This window comes from Vombatus ursinus, unplaced genomic scaffold (genome assembly GCF_900497805.2).
Source record: "Vombatus ursinus unplaced genomic scaffold, bare-nosed wombat genome assembly UNPS02014810.1, whole genome shotgun sequence".
Taxonomy (NCBI): Eukaryota; Metazoa; Chordata; class Mammalia; order Diprotodontia; family Vombatidae; genus Vombatus; species Vombatus ursinus.
In genome coordinates, this window is record NW_020954588.1 from 12,590,430 (window position 1) to 12,604,529 (window position 14,100).

Sequence of the window (14,100 nt, forward strand, 5' to 3'; positions counted from 1 at the left end):
AGGGTGCTAAGAGAGCCATGACAGGGCCTGGCTTTAGGCCATAAACTTTTCTTCATTATTTTAATGATGTTTTTATGTTTAATTTAACTGTGAATCACATTAAAAGAGTTTTGACTGTTATGTCAGAGAGCTTAAAAATGGAGTTAAAAGTCATTTTAAGAGCTAAACATTTGTCAGTTCTGACATGTTTAGTCAAGATGATCCATTCAAGTGTGGAGATGTCAGAAAGGATAGTGCCGGATGGTATTTAATTTGCTCAATATTTAAGGAGTGGAAATGGACGTTTAGCACCAAGTAATAGCTTTTGCTGTATATTAGTTACAGTTAAGTAGATAATTTATATCCTGGTTAAGGGCATTATACAAGGCAAAATGCTTTAAAAAGCAGTTTACAACATCCCATTCTTGAAGGATGTCCCTCTACCAAGTAAGGAAAAACTATTCTGGAGTCTAGATCAAGAAGGTATTAGCTCAGATTCCTTTTTATTACACAAGAGGGGCTCCATGTAGCCAAGAGAAATGGAAGACTTGCTGAAATTGACTTGCTAGGTTTAAGAATCTTATTTTTATGGATCGAAAATACCATCGTCTAGGTTATTTATTGCTGCTGCAATGTTTTTTAATCTGTTTATTTTGTCAGGGAGTTAAATTGGACACCCACCTCTTTTCCTTATTTTTCTCTCTGTTAAACAATCTGCAAACGCATTGTTGGTGTTGTTGTAATCACATACATAACATAGGTAGGTTATTTGCTTGGGGCTTCCGTCTTCTCTTATCATCTTGCTGTTTTGTGCTTGCCCCTTCGTTCTCCCATGGTGTAATTGGAGTTTGAATAAAGATCATTAAATTTCAGCAGTGTGATGCAGTGGAAAAGACAATGGATGGTGAGTCAAGATACTGAGGTTCTAATGCTGCCTCATTCACCGATTTGCTGGATGACTTTATAACATCTTCCCTCTGAGCCTCACTTCTTTTCTTTTGCAGAATATGGGAGTTTGGTTATCAGATGTGGTTATTGGGGTAGGAAAAGGTATGGATTGGAGACAAGATACTTTTAAGGATTTATTTATGCTTTTAATATCCCTTAGACATCTTGTGGAATAGCCAGAGGCTCAAGACTTGTTTGGATGAAACAAATTGAGCATAAATGAAAGAAAGAATCAATAATATATCAAATATGTAATGTGTTCCAGGCACTTTACTAGGCGCTAGGCTTGCCAATACAAAGAATGAAACAATCCTTGCAAATGATTAAAAGTGATGGAATATAAATAAGATCATAAGAATTTTCATATCAAAGATGATGTGAGCGGTGTGAGTATAGTCTGAGATAGACTATCCAATGGAGAATAAAAATTCTGTATGACCTCTGAATGTTGTGTTAGCTTTGAAGATATTATAGATTCATTGGTAATATCTAGCATATTGATGTCAATGGAAGTTATCTCTATCTATGGTCAGCAGAAGCCAAAGAAAACATTTTTAGACTTGCTTTCTTTTTAGGTAAAAACTCCTGGAAAGATGACAAATTGGGACTTCCTATAAGCTTTTTCACTTGTATTCTATATCTTAAGCATCATCTTTTAGAAAACATCCTTAGAATTAGTTTATGATCCTTATAATTCTACAGCTCTTATAAATAGTAAATATAATCTTATATTCAGTTAGCATTTTGTAAACACACTGAAGGCTTGCTTTTTGATGATTTATTTATATTATTTTGGTTTTATGTTTTTACAACACAGTAATTTCCCCTTAATTCTACCTCTGCCCCTTTCTCCCTCCCCACTGAGCTCTTGTTTATGAAAAAAAATTAAAAGAAATCCCAACAGAAACAGTGATTGTATCTAATAGTGTCTACCATATTCCATAATCAGACACCACTACTTCTTCAGTGAAAGGAGGGTGGTGTGTTTCATCATCTGTTCTCTCGACTGACTTTCCTTCTGCCATTCTAAAATTACATTTTGGAATTAATTTTTTAATAAAAGTTATAATTCTGATTTAAGGTTTTTTTCCAGGCTGATGAATGGGCATATCAGAGAATGTCTATTTTTCAACTTTATTAAGATGATGTTTGTTGTTATATTGTAATAGGAATAACTTTTTAGTTAAAATAAGACACTGTACTGGAAACTGTACAGTGTCATTTTAAGCTCTTAAATCTTAAAATTGCACTAAAACTTTTGGTACATCCTATAACTGCCTAGATTTATCATTCAGTAGAAACCATGCTTTAATTTTGACCTATTCACATGTATATTTATAGGCTTGTATATTTACTTTTTTTTTTTGCACACTAGACCTTTGATAGCTAAAAGCAGCTAAGTTGCATTGTTTTAGACCTGAGTTAGAATTTAGCGCCAGAGACTTATTAGTTGTGTGACCCTGGGTATCACTTAATCTCTGTGTGTCTCAGTTTCCTCATTGTCAAGATGGGGATAATAATCGTACCTACCTCCTAGGACTGTTGTAAAGATATTTGTAAAGCACTTTGCAAAAACTTAGAATTAGCAATATAATTGCTCACTATTTCACTGAAGTGGGGAGTGGCACAGTGGATAGAGTGGAGTCAGGGATAAGTTCAGACACTTACTAGCTGTGTGATCCTAGCAAGTCATTTAACCCTCTTTGCCTCAGTTCCTCATCTATAAAATGAGCTGAAGAAGAAAAAGCAAACCATTCCAGTATCTTTGCCAAGAAAACACCAAATGAGGTCACAGAGTCAGACAGGCTTGAAAAACAACTCAACAACAACAAATGGAGAGCACGAATTTCAGAAACTGCTTCTGATTCCTCCATAATGATGGGCAATTCCTCTTTAACTGGGGGTGGGGGGTGGGGATGAGAGTTGACTGGGCTATTTAGAGGTTAAATGACTGTTCATGGCCCTACAGTTAGTCTGTGTCAGAGCCGAGACTTGAACAAAATCTTCCTTAATCTAGGCTGACCCTCTATCCACTATCCTACGCTGCTACATAGTTACATTTACATGTATTACTACACAGGTACAGACACATGTCCCTTTGAACATAGGTGTGCCTATGGACAAGTGATCAGATGGTTACTCTCTAAGTTCAAAGAATATCAAAGCGTTTAAAGCCATAAAGGTTATTGACTCTGAACAGTGAAATAATAAGAAAAACTATGACTTTTCCTCAGACCATTCCTATTTGTACCCCACCAAAAAAGATGAAAATAAGAACGCAACAGTAATAAGATGAAAACAATAGCGGTGGTATACATCGAATAACTGTGACATCAAGTTATACGTCTTCACAGAAAGTCACATCAAATGGCTTCTTTATCTCATGGGAACTTTCTCCAATGATATTTGGATTTGATAAGTCTAAATTCTAAGTTTTATGGAGCTACAAACTAGCTAATATCCCAAAACTTTTATTCATCTACAGAATGTAATAATTTTATCAAACTGGGTATTAGCCTACTGACCATTAAACATAAGAGAAGTCAGGGTTATCATCTTGATCCCAGCTCTTGGAATTTTTTCCATTTGAATTCCATCAAATATAAGGCGAGAACAACAATGATAACATTAATAACAATGATGATGATGATATATCCAAGTAGGAAACTAGTTCATTTTCCCAGCAATGAAGGCTAAGTTCACAAATTCTAAATGGTTTCAGAAGCACGCTTACTTCTTAGGATGATAGCTAGAGAATGAAAAGTAACTCAAAGGCCATGAAGTTCCATTCTCTCTTTTTCCAGCTGTTTCCCTGAAGCAGTGTGGTATAAGGCTGGAGTGCTGAATTTAGAGTCTTTGGCAGTCTTTGACACTTAGGAGCTGGGTAGTCATGAGCTAATGATTTAACCCATCTAAGCCTCAGTTTCCCTAGCTGTAAAATGGGAATAATTATACTCATAGTACCTAACTCATAGGGTTATTCTGAAGCTCAATGAGAAAATGTATTTAAAGTGTTTTGCAAACTTTAGAACACTATAATGTCAATAATTATAGGTGAAGAAACTGAGACTCAGATTGTCACTTGCTAAGGTTATATAGATGGTAAAAGGAAGAACCAGAATTCAAATCCACACAATCTTACTCCAAATCAGTGTTATTTTCCCTATTTATAACATTGCTTTTTTTTTCTTCCTTGAGTTTTTTTTTTTAAATTGTGCTTAATTCAGGTCAGAGGAAAATAAGCCCTTTATTAAAGTGTGTTGAAGATTTGCATGGTTCTGAACGGTCCAAAGCGGACTGTGTGTAATAGTAGAAAATTACATGGCTCTTCATTGTTGCATTTTTTGATGGAGAGGAACCCACATATAAGACAGCATAGTCAGTGTACAGAGAGTGCCATGATTATGTTGGCTTATCACTCATCAGGGCAACGGTTACTTCCACAGAAGCTTTTGTTTTGGCAGAACCAGGGTTACATAGTGGAGAAAAGAGGCTAGTCTTGGAGTCAGGAAAACCTGGGTTCAAATCTTAGCTCTGACACATTGGCTTTGTGACCCTGGATAAGTCAGGGTCTCAGTTACCTCTCAGTGGCCCAGGCAGCTCTTGATGTCTAGAAATTGCTGGACAAGTGTTGATCAGCATTTGTGGAAAAAGTTTTTTTCACTAGAAGTCTTTTACATTAATGAAATCAATCAGTGCTCATTAAAATATATGTATATAGACATCATTAATATTAACTTATTCTTATTAAATATATTTAATATATAAAATATGTATATTGTATATACATATTGCCTATACATTCTGGAAATCATCAAACATAAACAAATAATAGTACATGCTAGTGATATGTAACACTTAATTGTTGTATGCATGTTCAAAGTCTGAAGTCTGGATGGCCAATCTTGTACATTTAAAAGAGAGTGGTAGAGCCATATCTGAAGAGACCTTAAAAAGCCCGGACTGTGGAAAATTTGAAAGACTTGAATCATCCTGAAGAGAATGTTAAGAAAGACCTGAGGAATCTGGCACTAAGGGTAAGAGGGAGCAGGAGGGACCAAATATCAGAAGGAACTCTTCAATCAAGAATAAATAGGCTCAGAGTCACTGGAGATAATTTCCTGAACAGTCCTACACTCCTGGGCTATAGGAGTAGAGTTGGAACATTGGGTTGGAAAGGCCCAAAACAGGTGAAGAGTAATGATTTAAAAAAGATAAGAACTGCTTAGGACAGTAAAAGAAAGGAGTGAACAGCTGCAGGCTTTGGATCTGAGATGCATGGTAAACCTGGAGGTGAAGGAGACCTGAATAAACAAAGATGAAAACATATTGGAAGAAGCAGGAAGCGAATGTTGGTAAGCCCTCCCAAATGGTGGGATGACTGGATTTCCAGCACAGATTAAAATTCAGAGCAACAAGAAACTGACAGACTTTTTGCTTGTGTTTCAAGGTTACAAACATGGCAGAATCAATACTGTGTTAAACATTCTTGAAACTGAGAATCGCCCGGTGGTATTAGACACCAATGTCAGCAGTCAGAATAATACCTTACCAGCACAGAAATGGGACTTTGGAAACATTCTTTAGTATATTTATTGCTGAACTAATAGGAAATCAATTTAACTTGCTCCACAAATAGTTTTAAAAATATTAAAACATTTCCATAATTTTCAGGGATTTCTCATCTTAATTATAATTTAACATAGCAGCCAATTAATTTAATCCTTCATTATCAACAATGAGCCTTTACGAAATTACTACTTAGTGCAAGGCTGCTATCTGTGTTTGGTTCATTAGATTTGCTGATATGAATTTAAAAGAAAAAAAATCTTATATTAACCCACCCCCATGCTTTTTCTTCAAATTATATAGCATAGACTTTTCTTTCTTCCTTTCTTCCTTTTCTTTCTTTCTTTCTTTTCTTTCTTTTCTTTCTTTTCTTTCTTTTCTTTTTTTTTTTTTTGCACTGCATAATATCATCTGGCAAAAAGTATGTGTGATCTTAATTGTTAGACTTGTTTATTCCAGGGAGAAACCAATGGAACACTTACAGTAATTAACATATTTTCTCTGGTCTTCTCATTTTGTTAATGATATCTTATTGAAGGCTGTGCAGTAATTACTGCCCACTGAGGTACATACGCTGAAACAAATTAATGGCCAATGACCAATAATGATTACACTTGTAATTATCTATTGTGAAGTATAAGCAGAAAAAAAATTAGAAATTAAAAACAATATTCTTTGGAGCCAAAATTAAACTCTATTGTTAAACTATGCTAAAAATCACGTTAATGATGCCACAGAAGTACATTATTCTTCAACCTTATAGCCATTTCATCAAGTTATGGAGCATTTTAATTTTCAGAATATTTCACCATTTCATATACAGGGAGACAGAAGTTAAAAAATCCAAAGAATAATGCATATTTACATTTTGCTCTTAGATATGACTTCCGGGTGCTATTTGCATGTTGACTTTAACACATCTAACACATTTACTTTTTAATGATTTCAAGAAATTAAAATTGTTTCCTATGCCAGAAGGGATTTGTATCTTTATTCCAAGTAAGAGGATCACCCCCCCTCTTTTTTTGATACCACTCAGGTATATTTATGGGACATAAATGTTTTCAATGTACATGAATATACAGCCACTCATTTAGGCTGAATTTAGTACTGAAACTATTTTTTTTCTTTCATGGGACTAACAAAATTCTATTTTTAACATCAATATTTTTCTTGTGATGTTACATGGTTATGATTTATGAAATGCTATAACCTTCACAGAACTGAAGATAAGGATCACTCCAAGGGCAATGTAGTAGAGTGTGGTGGGTACCCATAGGCTGAAACATGTTACAAAAAAGGAATTGCAAGGAAGAAGCAGTGTGAAAGATACCATGAAATGAAAATGCAGGGTGAAAAAGAAAATGGCTGATCATGTGGTGAGGGTATCCTGGTAATCCTGGGATATCTTGCATACTTCATTGGTATCCTCTCAATAGAGAATGGAAGGAAGGTCCCCAGTATGTTGGCTGGTGTCCTTTTGGTGAATTTGTAGGAGGACATGGACCAGTTTTGTAGGATAAGCACTCGTGGCTGGGTTGCAACGTGAATTGTTGGAGAGAGTACCCATGTTAAAGAGACTACCTATCCATTGGTATATTGAAGAACCAACATAAAGTGGATATTGTTCCCAAAACTATCCATTTCAACATTAGGTAGTTGAGGACACTGAAGAGAGTGTCTGGCATGTAAACTTTTTACATGTTGGGATTCAAGTTAAAACTCAACACTTTGAGATTCACTTTTGCCCCCACACCAGCAAAAGAGCTAAGCAATAAGCATTTATTAAATACTTAAAATGTACTGGGCATTGTGCTAAGTGCCGGGGGTGTAAAGAGAAGAAAAGGTAGCTCCTGTCCTCAAGAAGCTTATATTCTAATAGGAGAGACAATATATAAATAAGCACATAAAACATATATACAGAGGGGATAGAAAGAACCTTACAGGAGGATACTCAAGATGACTGATGATGGCACGTGATGCAGTGAATGACCTTGATGTCTTTGATGCCTGACCACACTCGAAGTGCTCCTGCTTCAGCCATCACCTTCATGGCTGTTGGAACAAGTTGCTATCATCTGCCCATTCCAGTAAAGGAAGTCTTCATGTGCGTGGGGTAGATACCCCCCTAACTCACTGACAGGACTAAGGTCCTTTCCATTATCTTCAGCCAGGTTTAGCCCATGTGCTGAAACGATTTACCACGGTGTGTTCACTGAGCATGCTACAGCTTCTTGGAGCCACAGTTGAGAGTTGGGTGACGGTGGACACCAAAGGAGGATGAACAGCCCTGAAAAGAGCTCAGCAAGCCTTTACACCAGAGGTGATAGTCCATGCTGAGCTCCCACACACCCCTCCAAAGTTACCAGTATCTTTTACTTCCCAAATACAATGGCCTTTTCTCAGTCCTTATTCTCCTTGATCTGTCTGAAGCTTCTGACCCTGTTGATCAATCTCTCATCCTTGATACTCTCTTTTTTCTAGGTTTTCAGAACTCCACTGTCTCGGTTTTCCTTTTACCCATCTGGCCACCGTTTCTCTGTCTCCTTTGCTGGATCCTCTTCCACACCCTAACCATATGTGTCCCTCAGGGTTCTGTCCTGGGCCATCTTCTCTTCTCCCTCTATGCTACTTCCCTTGGTGATCTCTTTGTGGATTTAAATACCATCTCTATGCAGATGATTTTCGAATCTACCTATCCTACCCCAAACTCTGCAGATCTCCAATCCCACAACTCCAACTGCCTTCCAGATATTTTGAATTGATGTTCAGTAGTTGCCTTAAACTCAATATGTCCCCAGAAGAACTCATTATCTTTCCTGCTGAACCTCCCCTCCTATCTTCCATAGTTCTGTAGAGGGCTCCTCTAACCTTCCAGGCCCTCAGGCTCATAAACTCCAGTAGTTCCTTCCTTATTGCCACTAGGATCAAATACTAAATGTTCTTTTTGATATTCAAAGCCCTTCATGACCTAGTCCCCTCCTACCTTTCTAGTCTTCTTTTACCTGACTTTCCAACAGGTACTCTTCCATTCAGTGACATTGGCCTCTTTATTATTGACATTCATTCACATGGCTTCTAGCATTTTCTCTGGCTGTTCCCAATGCCTGGGGCATTCATCCTCTTCCTCTCCATCTACTGATCTCCCTGGCTTCCTTAAAGTCCCAACTAAAATTCCATCTTTTACTGGAAACCTTCCCCAATCCCTCATAATTGTAGTATCTTCCTTCAGTTAATGATTTATTTATCCCATACATAGCTTTCTTTGTATATATTTGTTTACATTTGTCTCCCCCTTTTGATTGTAAGCTTGTTGAAGGCTGGGACAGTCTTTTGCTTCTTTTTGTGTCCCCAGTTCTTGTCACAAGACCCTTAATAAATTTTTATTGATTGATTATTCCCATATCCTTAATAGATCAATACTGTAGCAGTAACTGCACTAGTCTTCCAGTCTTCCAGGAACTGGTTCTTGGAGTCTTCCATGTGGGTTCCTCTATCTTAGGTGACCTGAGCATACTGCAAACTGCTGATAAACAGACATATGGGACAGTCAATATAAAAGCCTGGAGTCGGAAAATGGGGTATCATGTATGAGGAACAGCAAATTGGCTAGTCTGTCACTGCCATGTATGAACATTCCTTGATTTCAGCCGCTTTTCTAGTAAGCAGTGTGGTGTTGAATGAATTGCACTCAGTGAATTGGGAATCAGGAGACCTGAGTTATTGCCTTGGCTTTGCCATCAAAATGCAATGTGACCTTAAACACCTTAATTCCTCAGTTTCTCTATCTATAAGATCAGCACAAGATGCTCTCTAAGGTTCCTTGTAGCTTTGAAGTGCTATGTTATAGGGTCACAGACCTAAAAGAAACCCAGAAGCCATCTAGTATAATCCTTCTGTGTTATAGATGAGGAAACTGAAGCCCAAGGAGATTGAGTCTTACCCAAGGTCACATATGTAATAAGTGTTAAAGGTGAGGTTTAATTTAAGGTCCTTGATTATAGAGCTAGTTGATTCATGAGGATTCCAAGCAAAGATGGCACTGAACATTGGGAGGGATGACAGAAAAAGGAAGGTCTAATATATATATCTGTATATCTATCTATCTATCTGTATCTATAATATATCTATCTATATCTAATATCTATATCTAATATATATCTAATAATATAATACTCATCCCTTGGTGTGCCTATACTCTCTGTCCACCTATATTTAAAAGTGGGGATTGATACCTGTGTGACAATACTTTTTCTGCTCTATAAATTCTTCCGTTAATAATTGAGGTGAGCATGTCAGACTAATAGGAGTTTTGAATTATTTCATTTTGGGAATCTTTGGGGAATATTGTAAACTGGAATATCCCAACACTCATCTCTCATTATTTATATTATGTCATTATTGTGTGGCCAATCAACAAGGTGGAGAAGTGACTCCCAGAATGTAAACATTTAAATTAGCATTTCCATCTAAAGACTTTGTCTAGTTAAATAAAACTTTGCTAGTTTCTAAAACAGGTGTAAGAATCTGATTTTCTAGTTGCAAGAGTAATGGTCATATAATATTAAACTCATTCTGCTTATTTTAATTCTGGATAAAATTATGTTCACAAGAACATTCCCCCCATCTTTGGATAAGAAAGTGATTTTCTCCCATTAGAGCATTTAAGTGATTCAAAAAGCAACTAAAAAGCTTTTTTAGTTAAAGATCATTGTTTGGCCAGCTTGATTGGTCAAGCTTGCCTCATGGCAAGCTTCATGAGGTCTGGGCTCAAATCTATTTACATTGTATTTCCTTCAGTATCTAGCAACTGCGTTCAGCACTCAATAGGATCACAGGTCTAGAATGGGAAGGGACCTCAGAGGCAGGTGGGTGATTGTAGTAGATAGAGCTCTGGACCTGCAGTTAATAAGACTTGAATTTGAATGCGGCCCCAGACCCTTACTAGCTGTGTGACCTTGGGTAAGTAATTTAACCTCTATCTACCTCAATTTCCTTATCTGTAAAATGGAAATAATAATAGGGTTGATATGAGGATTAAAAGATAATATTTATAAAACACTTTATAAATCTTAAAGTACTATATAAATGCTGGCTATTATTTAGTTTATGTATTGATGAGGGAACTGATGGCTAGGGGATTAAGTGACTTGCTCAAGGTCACACAGACGGTGAGAGTCAGAAGTGGGGTTTGGATCTAAGACTTTGCAGTCTAGCACTGGAGCTCTTTGCACTCTAAATATTTGTAGAACAGAATTGAATTTGTTGAGTTGAAAATGTGTCAAGGAATAATTTTGATTTGCATCTTAGTGTTTTGACTAATATTGCCCTTGCGTTATTCTTATTGTTATAAGTGAGGAAAAATGCATAAGGCAGTTAGGACTTTTCTTGGATCACACAGCAAAACTGCAAGGAAAATGCCACAATCATCACTGCCAATTCCCCAGTTTTCCTTCTGCCTGGTTCTTTGCCCTTTAACTGCAATGACCCCCATCTCCAGTGCCTCTTGGTCAGGATGTTATTTGGAGAAAGGCTGGTGCTGTACAGTTTGAAGACTTTCTGAAATTCTCACTGGTCTTAATTTTACCTTTTGGCATTCATGGGACCTGGTCCTGTATGCCTGGCTGAACCAGGTTTAGCTTTTTGACAGTTTTTTATTTGTGTCCTATTTGGAAGTTATTCAAAATGTCCAGACTGTTCACACTACATCTGAATAAGCACTACCCAATGGCTTAATTCAAGCTGTCCGGCATTCCTCTAATTAGGATTCTTAATGTTTATAACCCATTCCTAATAATATGAAACAATGAGCTTTGAGTTTACATGGAAATTGGAAGAATCATCTGTGAATCTTTAAAAAAATGAACTTTCACTGAATTCTCTTTGTGGATAGGGAGAAATAATACAGAGATGGCAGTATTTTATGTTTACTTAAAATAATTTTCCTTAAAATTTTGTTGATACATTAGAATTATAAAGAAGCATTCACAAAAAGGGGTTGGAAGGAATTAGTTGATCCTTCAGCTCTTGGGTGCTTGTCCTTAAGATCATACAAATTATATATAAGTGAAGTAGCAACATTAGCATAATAGAGGTATGGGCGAGCCCTGTGATTTCACTGGTCTAGACAACTCCAGCGGAGGAATGCCCTCTATCAGTGCATATTGGCACCTTCTCTCCAACATTAGGTTTTAGAGACCTGTGTAGAGCAGATGTACCAAACACACAGCGTTGCGTGTGGCTCCCAATGCTCCTGAATACTGCCCAAACCAGGTTAAAATGTAATTGGGAAATATTTAAAAATGTAAATAAAAATACAATAAAACATTGTTATATTATTGTGTGATTTTCTAAGTCAATATGTGGCCTATAGGGATGCTTATATGTATGGTTTAGCGGCTGCCAATTCTACTTGGGTTTGACACTACTGGCCTTCACCATGTGCCAAATGTCATGCAATCTGTATGTCAGAGGCAGAACCCAGGTCTTCCATGGCTCCCAAGTCAGCTTTTTATCTATTATGCCACATTGCCTTTTTTTTTTTAAATCAAGATAATGAACATAATAAATTGTTTCAATTGGTTTGAGTTTTCAGTTGGAACAACATGAGATGTTCTAGATAGTTTAGCAGAATCACTTGGTAAGCTAACTCTTTAGTGGGTGGACAAAGAGAACACAAAGTTGTTGCTCTTGTAAAACTAATAATTAGCCATAAATTTAAATAATCTCCAACTCTACAAATAGTTTAGTCATTTTAAAATAACATTCAACATTTACTGCAACATATAACTTGCTTCTAATTTCATCAATATTGTTTGAAAGGGCAAATACTTAGTTCCAAAGAAATAGATATATTTGGGACTCGACTGGGTAGTTCATTGATTTGCGGAACATCCACTGAAGACATTTCCTGAACCAATACAGAACCACAACTGTTCTGTAATTTGTAGTCTTAGAGGTGCCTGGGCACTGAGTGGGTAAGCGATTTGTCCATGGTCACAGAATTAGTATGTAACGGGAGACTGAAATTCAGGTCTTCCTAGTTCTGAGGGTTGCTCTCTATCCACTAGGTCACACCGCCTAGAGGAATAGAATAGATAGGCAGGATAGCCAGAATTGTGTCTGGAAAAAAGCAATGCTTTGTAAATGGTGAAGCTTTTCTACTTTGCCAATTGTCAGATGCTTTCTTTTGATCAAGTTTTTTTTTTTTTTTTTAAAGAACAGAGTCCAATTTTGATGATTTTAAAGTTATTGCTTTAAGGAAAAGGCGGCACTGTGTTGCAGCAGATGGAAGACACTACTACAAGCCAGGACATCTGGATCCTATTCCTATCTTTTGCCACTCATCGGCTATGTGACTTTGGGCGTCACTTAAGCTTCTCTTGCTCTGTTACCTAGTCTATGAAATGAGAATCTTTGATGAGATGACCTGTAGCCTTGACATTCTAAGAAACTTTTTTTCCTGTAGCTTTTGTTCATTTTGTTAATGGCATCTGCTGGAATTTGTTCTAAAACTTGCGTTATTTAAACATTTACAATTCTCCTATAGACCTGGACTTCATTTCTTCTGGGTACAAGCTCTCACATGGAAAGGAATACAAAGAAATAAGTTAGTAGTTACTTAGACTGACTTATTTCCAATACTATTGCTTCTCATTCCTGCATATACTGACATTCTGAACATAAGAATATGACTCTTTTTGATTATTCTTTCTTTGAAAGTGTTTTAACTTCCCTATTCTAGGACTGACTGGATCATGTTTACAGAGCCTTTTCAAGGGCATCTGTTTGAAGCCACAGCTGAGGATGGGGCCCACAGAGCGCACTGGAAGGATGCACCTAGAATTTGTTGAATTAAGTCCTTGCACCTGGATATAATTGTCGAGCCGCTGTGCTGGGCTTTTCTTAAGCTACTGGTAAAACAAATTAGCTCAATTTAAACTGGCATCCAGTAGGGAGGTAGCAACTCACCTCATATAATGTTTTTCAAATAATTATTTTTCTATTGCCAGTTTTGCCTCATGAATATTTTCCTGGGGGCTGGGTGAGAAAAAAATGGAGCTAAACCCAAGATGTGATAAAAAAAAATTCTCTTCTTTTTATAAGATTTAATGTTGAGGCATTATAATTAAGATATGGGCAAATATGTGGCCATGATTTGAATTCAGCTGGATGCTTTCCCCAACCCCCCTCTCCACAACTAAAGGTAAATCTAAGATATTTAGAGGGCTCATACTATTAGAAAAAAAAAAAAACATAAACAAACCCTGAGCTGCATCTGCATATGTTTCAGGTACTGCTGCCAGGCTGACTATGGTAATGACACAAATGTGTTTTGCAGTTGGGGAAAGACGTGTAAAAGGTCCGTTCTAAGCAGGAGGTGAAGATAGTCCATGTTTGTCTGGGGAGTTCATATAAATTCCATAGGATCCCATTTCCTTGTGTGCTTTAGAGTTGTCTGAACTTTGCAACCAAATTGACAGGCCTCTCAGAAAGTCTTCAAAAAGTCTAAAACCTCAGTGGGACAAATGGTGGCAGAATTGTGGGACAGGAAGTGGTGTGTGTGTGTGTGTGTGTGTGTGTGTGTGTGTGTGTGTGTGTGTG